We start from the raw sequence: 21,204 nt of genomic DNA on the forward strand, positions 1-21,204 counted from the left end.
CCAGATGGTTTTTGTCTTTACAACCATTCGCTTTCCATGTCATCCACAGGGCCGGATCGAGGAACGGGAATTCAGACGCGCTGTCCCGACGCGACCAAGACGGTGCGTCTGGCGCCCGACCCTCCGGTTCGGTCCTGAGGGGGAAGGTATGTGGAAGGACCACCAGAGGGCAGGCTGAGCTCACGGATGGTAGCCCAACAAGGCATGGGAGACAGGTGAACCAGAGGCAATTAAGCACAGCTGACACTACTAATGAGATATTCTCCTTCCCCTATAAGAGAGAGTATGGAACCAGCAAGAGGGGAAACTATCTCTGGAAGACGGCCACCGAGACAGAGGAGCTATCTAGGAAGAACCATTAAGACGGTGACAATGTCGTGACTTTTTGTTGTAATTTAAAGACAATCATATTGTGTTCCTGTTTTGCTCTGGAGAAGAAGATATATGTTTTGTTCCTTTGGAGAGTTTCATTGATTCTGTTGGAGTGTTTGTGTTGTCCAAATGCCCTCAATATAGAACTTTGTTCAATCAAGAAAACCTACTCCTGACTCGTTTGTTCCACCTTCCCGCTTTAGAGTGACGCCCAATTACTTGGTCCGCTCACAGTTGTTTAGAAGTAGACTACAGTGTTGTTTAGAAGTTGTCTACAGTGTTGTTTAGAAGTAGCCTACAGTGTTGTTTAGAAGTTGCCTACAGTGTTGTTAAGAAGTTGCCTACAGTGTTGTTTAGAAGTAGCCTACAGTGATGTTTAGAAGTAGCCTACAGTGTTATTTAGAAGTAGTCTACAGTGTTTGTAAGAATTTTTGGTGTTAAACTGCAGCATAGCCTCTGTGTATTTTGCCCAGCGGCGCACGCTGTTGAGTTATGACCACAGAAGAGAAAAATGTGGTGTTTTTTGTCTTACAGTAACGTTATACTATGCTATTATATTCTTTACACTTGTGTGTATATGGTAGTAGTTGTTGAATTGTTAGGTTAGATTACTTGTTGATTATTACTGCATTGTCGGAGCTAGAAGCACAAGCATTTCGCTACACTCGCATTAACATCTAATAACCATGTGTATGTGACAAATAAAATTTGATTTGATTTAAATTCACTTCTGTTAAGTAGAATATTATCATTATGTGATCTTGTAGACAGATATTTTACAAAAAAAGTGTTGCCAGCTCACTTACATTCTGACCACACCGCTCGCGTCACAAAATACATATACACATACATGTTATTCAACCATTGCACCCACACTGCGCGCGCTAATGAGCGTCTGCGTTGCCAAACGCTAAAATAGAAGATGCTTCTATTTGTGGTGCAGAACGTGCTGCAAGTCCTGCCTCTCCCATCTTCTCATTGCCTTTTAGAAGCATATACCCACGTGCCAGCTCCTCATTGGTTATACCCACATGGGTTATTGAAAGATGAACTGAGGTCGGTCGGTTGTGGTAATACACCTTATTATTAAAGTTAGATGCCAATCGCCATATAAAGTCCACAGAAGAAAAAGCCTGGAAGGAGGAGAGATGACTAGAAACGATTCGGTTGACCGTTTTATGTGTGGATTAATTGTCGGAGTAGAGGACCTTGTGCATTTCAGGTAAAATAACAACTCAACGCTTATATCCCAGGACAAATTAGCTAGCAACAGCAAGCAGGCTAGCTAAATAGGACAAACTAGCTAGCTAAATTGCCATACATGTTTAATGCTTTTCGACCGGTCCCCAAATTAATATAATTGGTTCAGAGTTTGTTTTGATATTTCAACCTGTGTGTCGTGATCGCATTTGGTGTGGGGGGACAAAATCTATTTGCGCACACGCGTGCCCGGTTTGGGCATGGTGTTAGACTGATATTTCCTGTTAGATCCAAGATACAAACTGGCAACCCTCCGGTTGCTAGCTCACCTCTCTAACCGCTAGGCTACCTGAAGCCAAAAGCATGGTTCTACTGGGGCTCGAACCCAGGACCTTCTGCGTGTAAAGCAGACGTGATAACCACTACAGTATGGAACCACATAGATACATCACCACCACACGCAGTATCGAATCATAGTAGACAACCTATATGCTTCAAATCAGTTTGCCAATTATCTATATGTGATATGGATTTTGTTGATGTTTGGTGTGAATCTGATGTTGACTTGGTGATGTCTTGTTTGCAGGGGAAATTCTGAATAAGAGCAAAACAGTGCAACACTACAAACTATGAAGAGGAAGCTCAGTCAACCTCATTCAACGTGCGTGTGAAGAATAAGTCAATGCGTAACTTATTGTTACTGTATATGCTATCATGGCTGAAGAAAGCAGAATATATAACATTCATATTTATCTTGATGTTAACACTAAATGAGATAAGATACACAACACCATAATTATTATATAGCGGCATCACTGAACAACCAGTATATAAGCTTCTACTTGATCATAACCAATGACGTATAATAGTGGGTCCCAACCAGGAGTAAACTGGTTTTGCATTAAACAAAATTTTCAGCCAAATCCTTGTCTGAAGGACAAATGGATAAACAGGTTAATGTCAAGCCCTGCATGGAACGTAGGCCTACATTGAACACCACACATTGGCTGCTACTGTAGGCTGAAAGATAGAACAGCTATTTTCCATGTTAAAATGTTATGGGATGCATTTTCTAGATTGTTTTTGATGGTAGGCCACTCTGGTAGGCCTACATTATAGTCAAATAGCCAGGGTTAAAACCAAGGTAAAGTGGTTACAGCCTCAGTGTTCACAGTAAATGCCCGCAGGAAGTTGCACAGAACTTTCACAAGTTCAAGTTTGCGCTCAGCAGGCCTGAAAATTGCTCAGTGCTGAAAAAACCCATAACACACGACACACCATTACCACATAGTTGTAACACAAACACAAATAACTGTTCATGTAATATTTTGTGCCATTCTATGCATGTCTATTTGCTTTAAAAAATAAAACGGGTATATATATATATGCTGAAAGGTAAATAAATGCAAAAAAAATCATTAAGATTATAACTGCAAACTAGGCTTTAGTCAAACGTTGGGCTTATGGGCCTACAATGGTTCCCTAGCTGTAGGCCTTGTTAGGTTCTAATTTTTCAGAGTAAATAACTCACGGACACTAGAGAAGCTTAACCAAGTTTAATTCTTCCCAAAGGTTCGTTACAGCTGTAATTCAGACAAAAACATGTTCTCACCATCACAAGTAGATATACTCCACTTTGGACACTCCTCCTTCTCTCCAATCCTTACATCTTATGGTTCCACGGGAAGAGGGTACTGGGATACTAAACCCTTATTACTTCCTTCAGGGGATCTGACCTGACCTCCTGACCTCAACCCCTCCTTCGCCTAAATCCACAGATGTCCATCTGCTTCCCCTATAGCAATCCTGTGATCTCCTCCCGTCCACCCAACACATTCCAAAGCCGTCTGTCTTTCTACAGAGACCCATTACCTCCTGACATAAAACCCAGTCTCTTTCAATCTGTATACACTATGTGTCTGATCTATCATGTCTTTAAAATCTCAATGTTCAAAGTTTACCCTGAATCCAACAGCATAGACCAGACTTCCAATGTCCACTAAAACCTGTGCAGAGAAACTGTGAAACTTACTTCATTATTAACCAGCTAAAATCTATGACCTAGGGCCTAAATTTTACCCCCTTTTTCATGGTATCCAATTGTTAGTAGTTACTGTCTTGTCTCATCTCTACAACTCCCGTATGGGCTCAGGAGAGACAAAGGTCGAAAGCCATGCGTCCTCCGAAACACAACCCAACCAAGCCACACTGCTTCTTAACACAGCGCGCATCCAACCCAGAATAAAATAAAAACAGTATGGGGAGGGGTTAGGTAGATTGACCATCTTGTTGGCTGACGAAAAGTAATTGTGGACAGTTCTTCCAATATCTTCAATATGCACCTCGGAATTGGATAAGGACAAGCTTAGTTGCGTCCCTAATGTGTCTGACTTGTAGCCTGTGGAAAGACCTGATCATGTGACAGAGAGGCGCTTTGGATTGCGCAGCACACTCAGGAAGAAGGGCACAACACAGCATTCTGGGCCGCAAAAAGGCAAGGATTGTTTTAGGGTGCAATACAGCCACAAAGGGGATGCTGCAATGGAATTCAAGGCATTATCAAGTGCTTGTCAAATTGTGAATGAGAGACTATTGGAGCGTGTACAGCCTGCGCAAATAACAACGCAGAGCTCATGCCTTTCAAGTTACTTTTTTCAAATTGTCATTAGTCGCATGAAGCAGCATTACAATGTATTAAAAAAAATCTAAACATCTAGCCCAACATTTGTAAAACAACTAACGTTACATTAATAACTCTAAATTAAGTCTATAGGAGTAACTATTTATTTGTTAACTGCTCAACACAGAATAGCCGCATGTGCGCACTCAAATCGTTTGGAGAAAAGATGTATATTGTATTCAGCTTTGTTCTATTGTATTCTTCGTACTACAAAATATAAAATAATGCCACAGAATTATAAGCAAATGTTGTCAGCTAAATGAACTAGTGTGGCCCAAAGCTATTGGCATAGCTACATAAGGACAGCTAAAAGTATGCTATCCTAAAAGCATGCTATCCTTTTCTTCTGAAATAGTACATTTTCTTCACTTCATGTTTCTTTAGACCTGTCTAAAATAAAAATGGATTTATTGTGAAGGTGTGGGATATATTACATGGATTTATTTATTCAACTTTTTAAAATGGCTTGTAGGCTATGTGTGGGAGCCAGGAGATGCTAAATGTGTTTATGTTAATTACGGTCAATTAGTGTGAGACCGAAAGTTATTTGCTTGACCATCACCTGCTGATGAAATTTCGTGACCACCACAGCCCTAGTTTAGACCCCGACTGAGTTCACTTGTTTTATCTCCAGAAACAAAGTGAAAGTAAACTATACTGTAAACTGAAAGAGGGGAAGGGCTCAACTATATAATAGGTAGAGGCAGCACACGACACTCAACTCAAAATAAGCTATAGACAGACAAACTTACATTTACAAGATGGGAGCAATCTACAGTCATTTCAACCCAGAGGTAAGTAAGTAACTTACATTTCACTATTCTTACTTTGTTTATTCTGCTCTTAGATCATTTCTGGAGGCAACTAGGCTGTAGGATTGAATCTGCAAATGCATAAAGATTTACATTGAAATTAATGATTTGTTGCTTTTCATGCAGAGATACATGATCAGGAAATATGACTAACTTGTCACCAATTAGTGAAGTAACTATTGTCTGTTTTGTCCCAGTATTCAGAGGAAATCACAGTTGTCCCTCGAAGTGAGATCACTCAGGACACATTGGTTACAGACAGGTGAGCCTAGTCTCTCTCTCTAGTCAATCAAATGACTCTACAGTACATACTGTTACCTAGCCTAAACCCCAAAGTATAAGCGTCCTTGTCTGTCTGTCTGTCTGTCTGTCTAGCTTTAATTGTCACAAAAATTAAACTTCCCTTATCTCCACCCAGGTCACCAGGGCAACAATGTGATAAGGCAAAGACAGGTGATTTCGATGTTGAACCTCAGTCCGAGAATTCAGACAGCGAGGAGGGACAATACAATCAAAACACAAAGTCTACAACACAGGTTACAAACAGGTGAGGGTAATCATTAATATCCGAGACCGAGAGACTGAAAAACAGCTTCTATCTCAAGGCCATCAGACTGTTAAACAGCCATCACTAGCATAGAGAGGCTGCTGCCAACATACAGACTCAAATCTCTGGCCACTAAAATAAATGGACTTAACAAAGGTATCAATAGTTACTTTAAATAATGCCACTTTAATAATGTTTACATATCCTACATTAGCCATCTCATATGTATATACTGTATTCTATACCATCTACTGCATCTTGCCTATGCCGCACGCCATCGCTCATCCATATATATATATATATATATATATATATATATATATATATATATATATATATATGTACATATTCTTATTCATCCCTTTACATTTGTGTGTATTAGGTAGTTGTTGTGAATTTGTTAGATATTACTGCATAGTCGGAACTAGAAGCACAGGCTTTTCGCTACACTCGCATTAACATCTACTAACCATGTGTATGTGACCAATAAAATTAGATTTGATTTGACCTTTGTGTTACTGAAATACTCTGGTTTAAGCCTTATAGACTCTATTTTACTTTCACTTTGACAAGTGAACATTGGTTTCTGTCCACCCAGGTCACCAGGTCAACGAGGTGATAAGACTAACACAGGGAATATCCTGGGGGGATCCCCAAGTGCCTTTGGTGTAAGTACCTCTAACTTTTACTTGACTGAAACAAAGACCAACTCATGGAAATGGTGTTGATGGGAGTGAGGTTTTCCCCCCTGACCAAAGTAGCTGGTTGGATAAATATTTGTACAAAACATATTGTTATGGGTTTATTATTTTTATATTACTAAACAGTGGGTGGCTATCCCCAAATTATATTAACCTTTCACCTTTTAAAAATGATTCAGTTCGACAATTTTTTTCTGGTTATGAATATTCACATAGGCCCTTTTCATTTAGGCTGATGATAACATTGAGGATGTGGACAAGTTCAACGTCTATGTGAAATGTGCAGGAAAGACCCTGGATATAGAGGTGTTCCCTCTGGAGAAAATTGCAGTTCTGCTGGAAAATGGATGTCAAAAGGCAGGGAAGAACCCCTGCACAATGCAGGTTGTTTACAATGGTATTTATCTTTTAACATTAAGATTACTTTATTCATCAATTTCACACAAGGGCCAACCGAAATCTGACTTCCACATTAATCCAACCCCTCTGAAAGACACACGTCAATAGACAGGCTGGAGCAGGGGGCTGCCACACTGGGGGCCAGTGGAGCAGTTGTTGTGGGGGGTAAAGTGCATTGCTCAAGGGTGGAAAGCAGGCAATGGAATCTAGGATTTGATACCACACCATAACTCACATTTTCTGTGGAAACCCGTTGCCTAGACCCATTAAATTAACCTAACACAAAATAATTGATGTGTTCAATACTTACAGTTAATGAAGTGACATCACCATCGATATGGTTATCTTTTTAAGTTGTAAATACTTGACTGTTTTGTGTTTTATGAACTTGATACTAAATCGCATTATGTATTCTGAACTAAAACGATTGAAGTTACTTGAACATGAATTTAGTTCTAGGGAACATCAGAATTTAGGGTCCCTTTGGCTTAAATGACTAACTTTCCTTACAATTTTTTCAAGTGTAAGAAGTAAGTAGTTTTGATGAGTAATTTTTTGTGCTAATTTCTGTCTAAATGTTTAACATTGATTTACTTTTCCGGGATCTTTATTTTGCTGGAATAAATATCCCGAAGCTTCTGTGCATGTACGGATCACGTTCTGTGCATGTGTATATTCTCCACTTTACGCATAGAGAACAGGCTACTCAGGCCAATGGTGCTCGTTTAATGACGTTCATCAAAGCTAAATCAATGTCTGCAAGATCATATCATGATAGTATTCTACATTAAATAACAGAATATACACTGAACAAAAATATAAACGCAGCATGTAGTGTTGGTCCCATGTTTCATGAGCTGAAATAAAAGATCCCAGAAATGTTCCATATGCACAAAAAGCTTATATCTCTCAAATTTTGTGCACATCCCTTTCAGTGGGCATTTCTCCTTTGCCAAGATAATCCTTCCACCTGATAGGTGTGGCTTATCAAGAAGCTGATGAAAACAGGACGATCATTACATAGGTGCACGTTGTGCTGGAGACAATAAAAGGCCACTCTAAAATGTGCAGTTTTGTCAACCAACACAATGTCACAGATCTCTCAAGTTTTGAGGGAGCATACAATAGTATGGGCAGGCATAAGCTACGGACAATGAACGCAATTGTATTTTACGATGGCAATTTGAATGCACAGAAATACTGTGACGAGATCCTGAGGCCAATTTTGAGACCCTTTAAAAAAAAAATAGGTATCCATTTTTCATTTTTGTATTTTAGTAAATACCTTAACACTTATTTTTCTTAAATCTGCATTGTTGATTAAGAGCTTGTAAGTAATATTTCACTGTAAGGTCTACAGCTGTTGTATTCGGCGCATGTGAACAATAACATTTGATTTAACTATGGCCTAATGAACTTATTTAAATTTCCTGTAACTCAGTAAAATCTAGGAAATTGTTGCATGTTTATATTTTTGTTCAGTATAATAGCATAGTATAACTTTACAACAAAAACAGCATTGCATTCAGTCGTGAATGATAATTCAAGTTTTACTGGTGAAACACCCATCCAGCATCTGCATACCAACCATTTGATCTCAATCAGTTTCATGGGGATATGCATTTAGATTTTCTTGAGTTATACAGTGTTGTTTAGAAGTAGCCTACAGTGTTGTTTAGAAGTAGCCTACAGTGTTGTTTAGAAGTAGCCTACAGTGTTGTTTAGAAGTAGCCTACAGTGTTGTTTAGAAGTAGCCTACAGTGTTGTTTAGAAGTAGCCTACAGTGTTGTTTAGAAGTAGCCTACAGTGTTGTTTAGAAGTAGCCTACAGTGTTGTTTAGAAGTAGCCTACAGTGTTGTTAAGAATTTTTTAGCAAATAGTGTTGAACTGCAGCATAGCCTTTGTGTATTTTGCCCAGCGGCACACACTGTTGAGTTATGACAACATAAGAGAAAAATGCGGTGTTTTTTGTCTTACAGTAACGTTATACTATGCTATTATATTCACTTCTGTTACGTAGAATACTATCATTATGTGATCTTGCAGACAGATTTTTTACAACAAAACCTGTTCCCAGCTCACTTACATACTGACCACACCGCTCGCGTCGCAAAATACATGTACACATATATGCTATTCAATCATTGCACCCTGTCAGAGTGTGCGCAACTGGTGGAAGGAAGTCAGGTGCAGGAGAGCAGAGATGAGTGAACAGGCACACTTTATTCAGGCAGAGGAAAACAGCCAGATGCAACTGAGTCACAACACTCCGGCCCAAGAAAAAAGCGATTGCGCACAATTAGGTAAAAATAACAAAACCACAGGTTACAACAATGCCCGGTGCAAAACCAGCCTGTAGCGTCACACACGTAACGAACTAACCATACCACACACAGACATGGGGGGAACAGAGGATAATATACACGTAGACTAATGAGGGGATGTAAACCAGGTGTGCGGGAAAAAAGAAAAAAGAAATGGAAAATGAAAGGTGGAGCGGCGATGGCTAGAAGACCGGTGACGTCGACCGCCGCCCGAACAAGGAGAGGGACCGACTTCGGCGGGAGTCGTGACACACCCACACTGTTCGCGCCAATGAGCGTCTGCGTTGCCAAGCGCAAAAATTGAATTTGCTTCTATTTGTGGTGCAGAACGTGCTGCAAGTCCTGCCTCTCCCATCTTCTCATTGCCTTTTAGAAGCATATACCCACGTGCCAGCTCTTCATTGGTTATACCCACGTGGGTTATTGAAAGATGAACTGAGGTCGGTCGGTTGTGGTAATACACCTTATTATGAAAGTTAGATGCCAATCGCCATGTAAAGTCCAAAGACGAAAAAGCCTGGGAGGAGGAGAGATGACTAGAAACGATTCGGTTGACCGTTTTATGTGTGGATTAATTGTCGGAGTAGAGGACCTTGTGCATTTCAGGAAAATAACGACTCAACGCTTATATCCTAGGACAAATTAGCTAGCAACAGCAAGCAGGCTAGCTAAATAGGACAAATTAGCTAGCAACTGCAAACTAGCTAGCTAAATTGCCATACATGTTTAATGCTTTTCGACCGGTCCCCAAATTAATATAATTGGTTCAGAGTTTGTTTTGATATTTCAACCTGCGTGTCGTGATTGCGTTTAGTGTGGGAGAACAAAATCTATTTGCGCACACGGGCGTCTGGTTTGGGCATGGTGTTAGACAGATATTTTGCTGGCTCACCTCTCTAACCGCTAGGCTACCTGCAGCCAAAAGCATGGTTCTACTGGGGCTCGAACCCAGGACCTTCTGCGTGTAAAGCAGACGTGATAACCACTACACTATGGAACCACATAGACACACTGCCACCACGCTCAGTATCGAATCATATTACACAACCTATATGCTTCAAAGCAGTTTGCCAATTATCTATATGTGATATGGATTTTGTTGATATTTGGTGTGAATCTGATGTTGACTTGGTGATGTCTTGTTTGCAGGGGAAATTCTGAATAAGAACAAAACAGTGCAACACTACAAACTACGAAGAGGAAGCTCAGTCAGCCTCATTCGTCGTGCGTGTGAAGAATAAGTCAACACGTAACTTATTGTTACTGTATATGCTATCATGGCTGGAGAAAGCAGAATATATAACATTCATATTTATCTTGATGTTAACACTAAATTAGATAAGATACACAACACCATCATTATTATATAGCGGCATCACTGAACAACCAGTATATAAGCTTCTACTTGATCATAACCAATGACGTATAATAGTGGGTCCCAACCAGGAGTAAACTGGTTTTGCATTAAACAAAATTTTCAGCCAAATCCTTGTCTGAAGGACAAATGGATAAACAGGTTAATGTCAAGCCCTGCATGGAACGTAGGCCTACATTGAACACCACACATTGGCTGCTACTGTAGGCTGAAAGATAGAACAGCTATTTTCCATGTTAAAATGTTATGGGATGCATTTTCTCCATTATTTTTGATGGTAGGTCACTCTGGTAGGCCTACATTATAGTCAAATAGCCAGGGTTAAAACCAAGGTAAAGTGGTTACAGCCTCAGTGTTCACAGTAAATGCCCACAGGAAGTTGCACAGAACTTTCACAGCGTTCAAGTTTATGCTCAGCAGACCTGAAAATTGCTCAGTGCTGAAAAAACCCATAACACACGACACACCATTACCACATAGTTGTAACACAAACACAAATAACTGTTCATGTAATATTTTGTGCCATTCTATGCATGTCAATTTGCTTTTAAAAATAAAACGGCTATGTATATATGCTGACTTGGGACAATTGTTGGGTACTTATTCTACAAGATTATCATTAGTCTAACTCGTATAAAGCTGGAAGGTAAATAAATGGGGAAAAAATCATTAAGATTATAACTGCAAACTAGGCTAAAGTCAAACGTTGGGCTTATGGGCCTACAATGGTTCCCTAGCTGTAGGCCTTGGCCGGACTTCCAATGAATGTCCACTAAAACCTGTGCAGAGAAACTGTGAAACTTACTTCAAATTTAACCAGCTAAAATCTATGACCTAGGGCAAATTATATTTCTTCACTCATATAAATTCCAAACGTTGTATGAACATCCACATGGTGAATATGGCGCGCTTACCGAGACCCGAAAGCTTACCGAGACCCGAAATGACAAGCGAAAAAAAGGCGTGCTGCCCAGGCAATTTCTAGTGAGTCATAATTTTAAAAACGTGATCCTCTATGACCAAAAGCACATTAAAACATGAATGCAGTTAGGCTATACAATTGTTTTATTGTTTTGATTTCAAAATGAGTGCTATTTAGTTATTTTCTACAATTCTCTATTTATGTGCATAGATTACATTTATTTTTTCCGCTGCCCCTGTTTCAATACAGGTGCATGATAATGGTCCATTCTAAATCAAATAAAATGTCATACATACATTTAGTATATGTAAAAGACAAGATTAAATCAAGAATAGCCTAATGGGTGACAATATCAGCATATTACTTGTGAATTATATATTATCACTTGTTAATGATACCCGGCATAAGACACAATGCATATTTTTCCCCCAACTTTTTCGTTATCATAGTCTCACACCTTATGTAGCCCAGCCCATAGGCCTATATGTTTTATAAGGTTTGCATCACAACTACAGTGGCCAAATAATTCTTAAGATTAAGCACATTAATCTGCTTTACAAGGGGTGTAGAGCCTAACTGCCATATATAAGCAGCGCGTGAGATTCATGTTAAATGCTCCTTTATAATAAACAAATTACATGCATAATTGCATTTGCGGTCACCTTTGATAATGGCGTTTTCCACGAAGGGAACATTCGCGCTTATAGCCTATGTGCGCAGTGCTGCACTTATGTGAAGAAATAGACTAATAGTTTATCAACATTTTAAACTAAACGTTCTGATGCTAGTGGTTGGATTAATCGCATCCCACAACTGTCCCAGACTATGTTTGGAATATTTATTTCTCGCACACAATAGGTTGACTTTTGTACTATGGGGATTAAAGGTCGACCGATTAATCGGAATGGCCGATTAATTAGGGCTGATTTCAAGTTTTCATAACAATCGGAAATCTGTATTTTTGGACACCGATTTTTTTTTTACACTTTATTTAACTAGGCAAGTCAGTTAAGAACACATTCTTATTTTCAATGACGGCCTAGGAACGGTAGGTTAACTGCCTTGTTCAGGGGCAGAACAACAGATTTTTACATTGTCAGTGTCACGCCCTGACCATAGTTTGCTTTGTATGTTTCTATGTTTTTGTTTGGTCAGGGTGTGATGTGGGTGGGCATTCTATGTCTGGTGTTCTATGTTGTCCTTGTGTGGCGAAGTCAGGTAGGAGACCTGCGCCAACTTCCCGGGCTTACCGTGGAAAGCGAGAGTATGGCAGACACCGTGTTATGCGGAAGAGCGCATGGTGTCTCCTGTACTGTGCATAGCTCGGTGAGGTACATCCCAGCTCCACGTATCACCCGGGCTAGATTGAGCATTGAGGCAGGTGTCATGAAGCCGGCTCAACACATCTGGTCTCCAGTGCGTCTCCTCGGGCCGGTGTACATGGCACCAGCCTTACGCATGGTGTCCCCGGTTCGCCTGCACAGCCCAGTGCGGGTTATTCCACCTCCCCGCACTGGTCGGGCTACGGGGATCATTCAACCAGGTAAGGTTGGGCAAGCTCGGTGCTCAAGGGAGCCAGGATGCCTTCACGGTCCGGTATATCCGGCGCCACCTCCTCGCCCCAGCCCAGTAACACCAGTGCCTACACCACGCACCAGGCTTCCTGTGCGTCTCCAGAACTCTGTTCATCCTCCACGCACTCTCCCTGTGGTGCGTGTCTCCAGCCCGGTACCACCAGTTCCGGCACCACGCACCAAGCCTACTGTGCGTATCCAGAGCCCTGTACGCACCGTTCCTTCTCCCCGCACTCGCCCTGAGGTGCGTGTCCTCAGCCCGGTACCACCAGTGCCGGTACCACGCACCAGGCTTATAGTGTGCCTCGAGAGTCCAGTGTGCCCTGTTCCTGCTCCCCGCACTCGCCTAGTGGTGCGTGTCTCCAGTCCGGTACCACCAGTTCTGGCCTCAGCAGGTCAGAGTCGGCCATCTGCCCAGCGCCGCCTGCACTGCCCGTCTGCCTGAGCCATTAGAGCCACCCGTCTGTCCCAAGCCGCCAGAGCCGCCCGCCAGTCAGGAGCCGCCAGAGCCGCCCGCCAGTCAGGAGCCGCCAGAGCCGCCTGCCAGTCAGGAGCCGCCAGACCCGCCCGCCAGTCAGGAGCCGCCAGAGCCGCCAGCCAGTCAGGAGCCGCCAGAGCCGCCAGCCAGTCAGGAGCTGCCGGAGCCGCCCGCCAGTCATGAGCTGCCTTCCAGTCGTGAGCTGCCTTCCAGTCATGAGCTGCCCTCCAGTCATGAGCTGCCCTCCAGTCATGAGCTGCCCTCCAGTGCGGAGCTGCCATTCAGTCCGGAGCTGCCATTCAGTCCGGAGCTGCCTCTCTGTCCTGAGCTACCTCTCTGTCCTAAGTTACCTCTCGGTTCGGAGCTGTCTCCTCAGTCTGATGGGGCCCTTTGTGAGGGTTCCTAGGCCAAGGTCGGCGGCAAGGGTCGCCACTCAATGGACGCTAAGGTGGGGGACAAAGACAATGGTGGAGTGGTGTCCTCGTCCAGCGCCGGAGCCGCCACCGCGGACAGATGCCCACCCAGACCCTCCCCTAGAGTTTTAGGGGGTGCGTTCGGAGTCCGCACCTCAGGAGGGGGGTACTGTCACGTTCTGACCATAGTTCTTGTGTGTTTTGCTTGTTTTAGTGTTGGTCAGGACGTGAGCTGGGTGGGCATTCTATGTTGTGTGTCTAGTTTGTCTGTTTCTATGTTTGGAATAATATGGTTCCCAATCAGAGGCAGGTGTTTTGTGTTGTCTCTGATTGGGAATCATATTTAGGTGGCTTGTGTTGGGGATTGTGGGTGGTTGTTTCCTGTCTTTGTGTTTCTCTGCACCAGCTAGGACTGTATCGGTTTGACACATTTTGTTATTTTGTTATTTGTAAGTGTTCACAGTTTCGTAATTAAACATGTTGAGCACTGGCTACGCTGCGTGTTGGTCCGATCCTTGCTACACCTTCTCTTCTAGTGAAGAGGAGGAAGGCTGCCGTTACAGCCTGGCTCGTTACGAACTGTGAAGACTATTTCTTCCTAACAAAGACAGCCAACTTCGCCAAATGGGGGATGATTTAACAAAAGCGCATTTGCAAAAAAAGCACAATCGTTGCACGACTGTACCTAACCATAAACATCAATGCCTTTCTTAAAATCAATACACAGAAGTATATATTTTTAAACCTGCATATTTAGCTTAAAGAAATCCAGGTTAGCAGGCAATATTAACCAGGTGAAATTGTGTCACTTCCCTTGCGTTCATTGCATGCAGAGTCAGGGTATATGCAACAGTTTGGGCCGCCTCAGGAAGAAGGGCACAACACAGCATTCCGGGCCGCAAAAGGCAAGGATTGTTTTAGGGTACAATACAGCCACAAAGGTGATGCTGCCATGGAATTCAAGGCATTATCAATGTTTAGGAAAGACCCTGGATATAGGTGTTCCCTCACTTTAAATAATGCCACTTTAATAATGTTTACATATCCTACATTACTCATCTTATATGTATATACTGTATTCTATACCATCTACTGCATCTTGCCTATGCCACACGCCATCACTCATCCATATATATATATTCATCCACCTCTGGCCTGCTCGCCTCCCTACCACTGAGGAAGTACAGTTCCCGCTCAGCCCAGTCAAAACTGTTCGCTGCTCTGGCACCCCAATGGTGGAACAAACTCCCTCACGACGCCAGGACAGCGGAGTCAATCACCACCTTCCGGAGACACCTGAAACCCCACCTCTTCAAGGAATACCTAGGATAGGATAAAGCAATCCTTCTGCCCCCCCCCTTAAAAGATCTAGATGCACTATTGTAAAGTGGCTGTTCCACTGGATGTCATTAGGTGAATGCACCAATTTGTAAGTCGCTCTGGATAAGAGCGTCTGCTAAATGACTTAAATGTAATGTAATGTACATTTACATTTACATTTAAGTCATTTAGCAGACGCTCTTATCCAGAGCGACTTACAAATTGGTGCATTCACCTTATGACATCCAGTGGAACAGCCACTTTACAATAGTGCATCTAGATCTTTTAAGGGGGGGGGGGGGGGCAGAAGGATTGCTTTATCCTATCCTAGGTATTCCTTGAAGAGGTGGGGTTTCAGGTGTCTCCGGAAGGTGGTGATTGACTCCGCTGTCCTGGCGTCGTGAGGGAGTTTGTTCCACCATTGGGGTGCCAGAGCAGCGAACAGTTTTGACTGGGCTGAGCGGGAACTGTACTTCCTCAGTGGTAGGGAGGCGAGCAGGCCAGAGGTGGATGAACGCAGTGCCCTTGTTTGGGTGTAGGGCCTGATCAGAGCCTGAAGGTACTGAGGTGCCGTTCCCCTCACAGCTCCGTAGGCAAGCACCATGTAAATGTAAGGTTTAACACTGGGTTACTATTCCGGGATCTTTAGTTCACCGGGCTAAAGATCCTGAAGCTTCTGTGCATGTCTATAGTCAAATCAAATTTGATTGGTCACATACACATGGTTAGCAGATGTTAATGCGAGTGTAACGAAATGCTTGTGCTGACCACATTTAGTCAACTGGTCGATTGTTTGGTCAATAGGCTGTTGGTCAACCAAGATTTTTTTAAAGGAGCAGTGGCAAACATATTTCAAAAATAATTATGGCACACAATACACCTGTCTGATTCACGCCTGTCTGAGTACACTAATCCATTGCTGCGGCAGTGGGGATAGCACACTTGTCTTTTGTTTGGAGCGCTCCTGTCAATCTTGAGTAAGGACATGCACCTCATTACACATATAGAAGTAGGACTAGTCTATCTGGTCTGTGCGCAAACGTAGGCCTATAAATGTGCCCATTTGGGGATCTGATACGATTTCTGATTGTCGACTCACAATTTTTTAAAATGTTTTATTTCACCTTTATTTAACCAGGTAGGCTAGTTGAGAACACATTCTCATTTGCAACTGCGACCTGGCCAAGATAAAGCAAAGCAGTTACACATGGAATAAACAAAACATACAGTCAATAATATAGTAGAACAAAGAAAACAAAAAGTCTATATACAGTGAGTGCAAATGAGGTAAGATAAGGGAGTTAAGGCAATAAATAGGCCATGGTGGCGAAGTAATTACAATGTAGCAATTAAACACTGGAATGGTAGATGTGCAGGAGATGAATGTGCAAGTAGAGATACTGGGGTGCAAAGGAGCAAGATAAATAAATACCGTATGGGGATGAGGTAGGTAGATAGATGGGCTGTTTACAGATGGGCTATGTACAGGTGCAGTGATCTGTGAGCTGCTCTGACAGCTGGTGCTTAAAGCTAGTGAGGGAGATATGAGTCTCCAGCTTCAGAGATTTTTGCAGTTCGTTCCAGTCATTGGCAGCAGAGAACTGGAAGGAAAGACGACCAAAGGAGGAATTGGTTTTGGGGGTGACCAGTGAGATATACCTGCTGGAGTGCGTGCTACGAGTGGGTGCTGCTATGGTGACCAGTGAGCTGAGATAAGGCGGGGCTTTACCTAGCAGAGACTTGTAGATAACCTGTAGCCAGTGGGTTTAGCGACGAGTATGAAGCGAGGGCCAACCAACGAGAGCGTACAGGTCGCAGTGGTGGGTAGTGTATGGGGCTTTGGTGATAAAACAGATGGCACTGTGATAGACTGCATCCAGTTTGTTGAGTAGAGTGTTGGAGGCTATTTTATAGATGACATCACCGAAGTCGAGGATCGGTAGAATGGTCAGTTTTACGAGGGTAAGTTTGGCAGCATGAGTGAAGGATGCTTTGTTGCGATATAGGAAACCGATTCTAGATTTAATTTTGGATTGGAGATGCTTAATGTGAGTCTGGAAGGAGAGTTTACAATCTAACTAGACACCTAGGTATTTGTAGTTGTCCACGTATTCTAAATCAGAGCCGTCCAGAGTAGTGATGCTGAACGGGCGAGCAGGTGCGGGCAGTGATCGGTTGAATAGCATGCATTTAATTTTACTTGCGTTTAAGAGCAGTTGGAGGCCACGGAAGGAGAGTTGTATGGCATTGAAGCTCGTCTGGAGGTTAGTTAACACAGTGTCCAAAGAGGGGCCAGAAGTATACAGAATGGTGTCGTCTGTGTAGAGGTGTATCAGAGAATCACCAGCAGCAAGAGCAACATCATTGATGTATACAGAGAAGAGAGTCGGCCCAAGGTTTGAACCCTGTGGCACCCCCATAGAGACTGCCAGAGGTCCGGACAACAGGCCATCCGATTTGACACACTGAAATCTATCAGAGAAGTAGTTGGTAAACCAGACGAGGCAATCATTTGAGAAACCAAGGCTGTCGAGTCTGCCGATGAGGATGTGGTGATTGACAGAGTCAAAAGCCTTGGCCAGGTCAATGAATACGGCTGCACAGTAATGTCTCTTATCGATGGCGGTTATGATGTCGTTTAGGACCTTGAGCGTGGCTGAGGTGCACCCATGACCAGCTCTGAAACCAGATTGCATAGTAGAGAAGGTACAGTGGGATTCGAAATGGTCGGTAATCTGTTTGTTAACTTGGCTTTCGAAGACCTTAGAAAGACAGGGTAGGATAGATATAGGTCTGTAGCAGTTTGGGTCTAGAGTGTCACCCCCTTTGAAGAGGGGGATGACCGCGTCAGCTTTCCAATCTTTGGGAATCTCAGACGATACAAAAGAGAGGTTGAACAGGCTAGTAATAGGGGTTGCAACAATTTCTGCAGATAATTTTAGAAAGAGAGTGTCCAGATTGTCTAGCACGGTTGATTTGTAGGGGTCCAGATTTTGCAGCTCTTTCAGAACATCAGCTATCTGGATTTGGGTGAAGGAGAAATGGTGTGGGCTTTGGCGGGTTGCTGTGGAGGGTGCCGTGCAGTTGACCGTGGTAGGGGTAGCCAGGTGGAAATCATGGCCAGCCGTAGAGAAATGCTTATTGAAATTCTCAATTATAGTGGATTTATCGGTGGTGACAGTGTTTCCTAGCCTCAGAGCAGTGGGCAGCTGGGAGGAGGTGCTCTTATTCTCCATGGACTTTAGTGTCCCAGAACTTTTTTGAGTTAGTACTACAGGATGCAAATTTCTGTTTGAAAAAGCTAGCCTTAGCTTTCCTAACTGCCTGTGTATATTTGTTCCTAACTTCCCTGAAAAGTTGCATATCACCGGGGCTATTCGATGCTAATGCAGAACGCCACAGGATGTTTTTGTGCTGGTCAAGGGCAGTCAAGTCTGGGGTGAACCAAGGACTATATCTTTTCCTAGTTCTAATTTTATTGAAAGGCACTTTTAAAGAATAGCCAGGCATCATCTACTGACGGGATGAGGTCAATGTCATTCCAGGATACCCCGGCCAGGTCGATTAGAAAGGCCTGCTCGCAGAAGTGTTTTAGGGAGCGTTTGACAGTGATGCGGGGTGGTCGTTTGGTCCGCAGACCCATTACGGATGCAGGCAATGAGGCAGTGATCGCTGAGATCTTGATTGAAAACAGCAGAGGTGTATTTGGAGGGCGAGTTAGTTAGGATGACATCTATGAGGGTGCCCGTGTTTACAGATTTGGAGTTGTACCTGGTAGGTTCATTGATAATTTGTGTGAGATTGAGTGCATCAAGCTTAGATTGTAGGGTGGCCGGGGTGTTAAGCATGTCCCAGTTTAGGTCACCTAGTAGTGTAACGGATGTGAAATAGCTAGCTAGTTAGTTAGCGGTGGTGCGCGCTAATAGCCTTTCAATCGGTTACGTCACTTGCTCTGAGACCTTGAAGTAGGGTTTCCCCTTGCTCTGCAAGGGCAGTGGCTTTTGTGGAGCGATGGGTAACGATGCTTTGTGGGTGACTGTTGTTGATGTGTGCAGAGGGTCCCTGGTTCGCGCGAGGGGACGGACGTAAAGTTATACTGTTACATTGATGCTGTTGACCCGGATCACTGGTTGCTGCGGAAAAGGAGGAGGTTGAAGGGGGGTGAGTGTAACGGATGTGAAATGGCTAGCTAGTTATTTAGCGGTGGTGCACGCTAATAGCCTTTCAATCGGTTACGTCACTTGCTCTGAGACCTTGAAGTAGGGTTTCCCCTTGCCCTGCAAAGGCCGCGGCTTTTGTGGAGCGATGGGTAACGATGCTTTGTGGGTGACTGTTGTTGATGTGTGCAGAGGGTCCCTGGTTTGCGCCCGGGTCGGGGCGAGGGGACGCCGTAAAGTTATACTGTTACAGTAGCACGAGCTCAGAAGATAGATGGGGAGCAATCAATTCACATATGGTATCGAGGGCACAGCTGGTGCAGAGAGAGGTCTATAGCAAGCGGCAACAGTGAGAAACTTGTTTCTGGAAAGGTGAATTTTTGGAAGAAGAAGCTCGAATTGTTTAGGTAGAGACTTGGATAGTAATACAGAACTCTGCAGGCAATTTTGCAGTAGATTGCAACACCGCCCCCTTTGGCAGTTCTATCTTGGCGGAAAATGTTACAGTTAGCGATGAAGATTTCAGGGTTTTTGGTAGTTTTCCTGAGCCAGGATTCAGACACGGCTAAGACATCCGGGTTGGCAGAGTGTGCTAAAGCAGTGAGTAAAACAAACTCAGGGAGTAGGCTTCTAATGTTAACATGCATGAAATCAAGGCTTTTACGGTTACAGAAGTCAACAAATGAGAGCACCTGGGGAGTGGGAGTGAAGCTAGGCACTGCAGGACCTGGATTAACCTTTACATCACCAGAGGAACAGAGGAGAAGTAGGATAAGGGTATGGCTAAATGCTATACGAACTGGCCGTCTAGCACGTTCGGAACAGAGAGTAAAAGGAGCAGGTTTCTGGGCACGATAGCATAGATTCAAGGCATAATGTATAGACAATGGTAAGGTAGGATGTGAGTACATTGGAGGTGAACCTAGGCATTGAGTACTGATGAGAGAGATATAGTCTCTAGAGACGTTTAAACCAGGTGATGTCATCGCATATGTAGGAGGTGTAACAACATGGTTGGTTAAGGCATATTGAGCAGGGCTAGAGGCTCTACAGTGAAATAAGACAGTAATTACTAACCAGGACAGTAATGGACGAGGCATATTGATATTAGAGAGAGGCATGTGTAGCCAAGTGAACATATGGGTCCAGTGCGTTGTTGGGCTGACTCGGCGATTCAGACAGTTAGCAGGCCGATGCTAACAAGCTAACAGTTAGTAGGCCGAGGCTAAACAAGCTAGCAGTTAGCAGCCCGGGATTGGCAAGCTAGAAGTTAGCAGAACGGGTTAGCAAGCAGTTAGCAGGGGCTAGCAGTTTGCAGACCGGGGCAGGGAAGATAGTAGTTAGCAAACTGGGGGCAAGCAAGCTAGCAGTTAGCAGATGAGGGTAAGTCTGTTTTTGCCTCTTCGTGCGGTGACGTCGATAGACCAGTCGTGGAATTAGTAGGGTTCCAAGTAGCTCTAGGTAGCTAGCAGGTTAGCAGAATGGGCCTTCAGCGGGCGTCGCGCCTGAGGGGCCTGTTGGAATCCTCGGGCAGATTATGTCGGTATTCCAGTCGTAGAGGATTGGCGGGGTTCCGTGCCCCGTACCGGCAGTAGAAGGGGTCCGGATATTGTAGCCCAGGAGTGGGCTTCAGTGGTAGCACAGGAGCCCTGGCCGGGCTAGCTTCAGGCTAATTGGTGCTTGCTCCGGGATGGAAACACGAGCCAGGAGTGGTCGCCCGGGATTGTGGTTAGCTAGTTGCGAAGATCCAGATTAAAATGTTCAGAGTTTGCGGTAGGAATCCGGGGATATGGAGAGAAATAGGTCCGTTATGCTCTGGTTTGAGTCACGTTGTTCGAACTGGCGAGAGCTTTCCGAGCTAAAGGTTAGCTGATGACCGCTAGCAATGGTTTGCTGACTGATAGCTGGTAGGTAGTTACGTTAGCTGGCT

The 21,204-nt window shown here is 43.6% G+C and overlaps 2 non-coding genes across 2 annotated transcripts; both read right to left on the reverse strand.

Moving 5' to 3' along the window:
* Window positions 1-1,936: 1,936 nt before the first annotated feature.
* On the reverse strand, window positions 1,937-2,009 carry trnav-uac (transfer RNA valine (anticodon UAC)). The gene has a single exon. It is a non-coding gene; the product is annotated as a tRNA-Val (tRNA).
* A 7,953-nt stretch (window positions 2,010-9,962) lies between these two features.
* On the reverse strand, window positions 9,963-10,035 carry trnav-uac (transfer RNA valine (anticodon UAC)). Its single transcript has one exon. It is a non-coding gene; the product is annotated as a tRNA-Val (tRNA).
* Window positions 10,036-21,204: the final 11,169 nt, after the last annotated feature.

This window comes from Salvelinus fontinalis, chromosome 36, assembly GCF_029448725.1.
Source record: "Salvelinus fontinalis isolate EN_2023a chromosome 36, ASM2944872v1, whole genome shotgun sequence".
Classification (NCBI taxonomy): Eukaryota; Metazoa; Chordata; class Actinopteri; order Salmoniformes; family Salmonidae; genus Salvelinus; species Salvelinus fontinalis.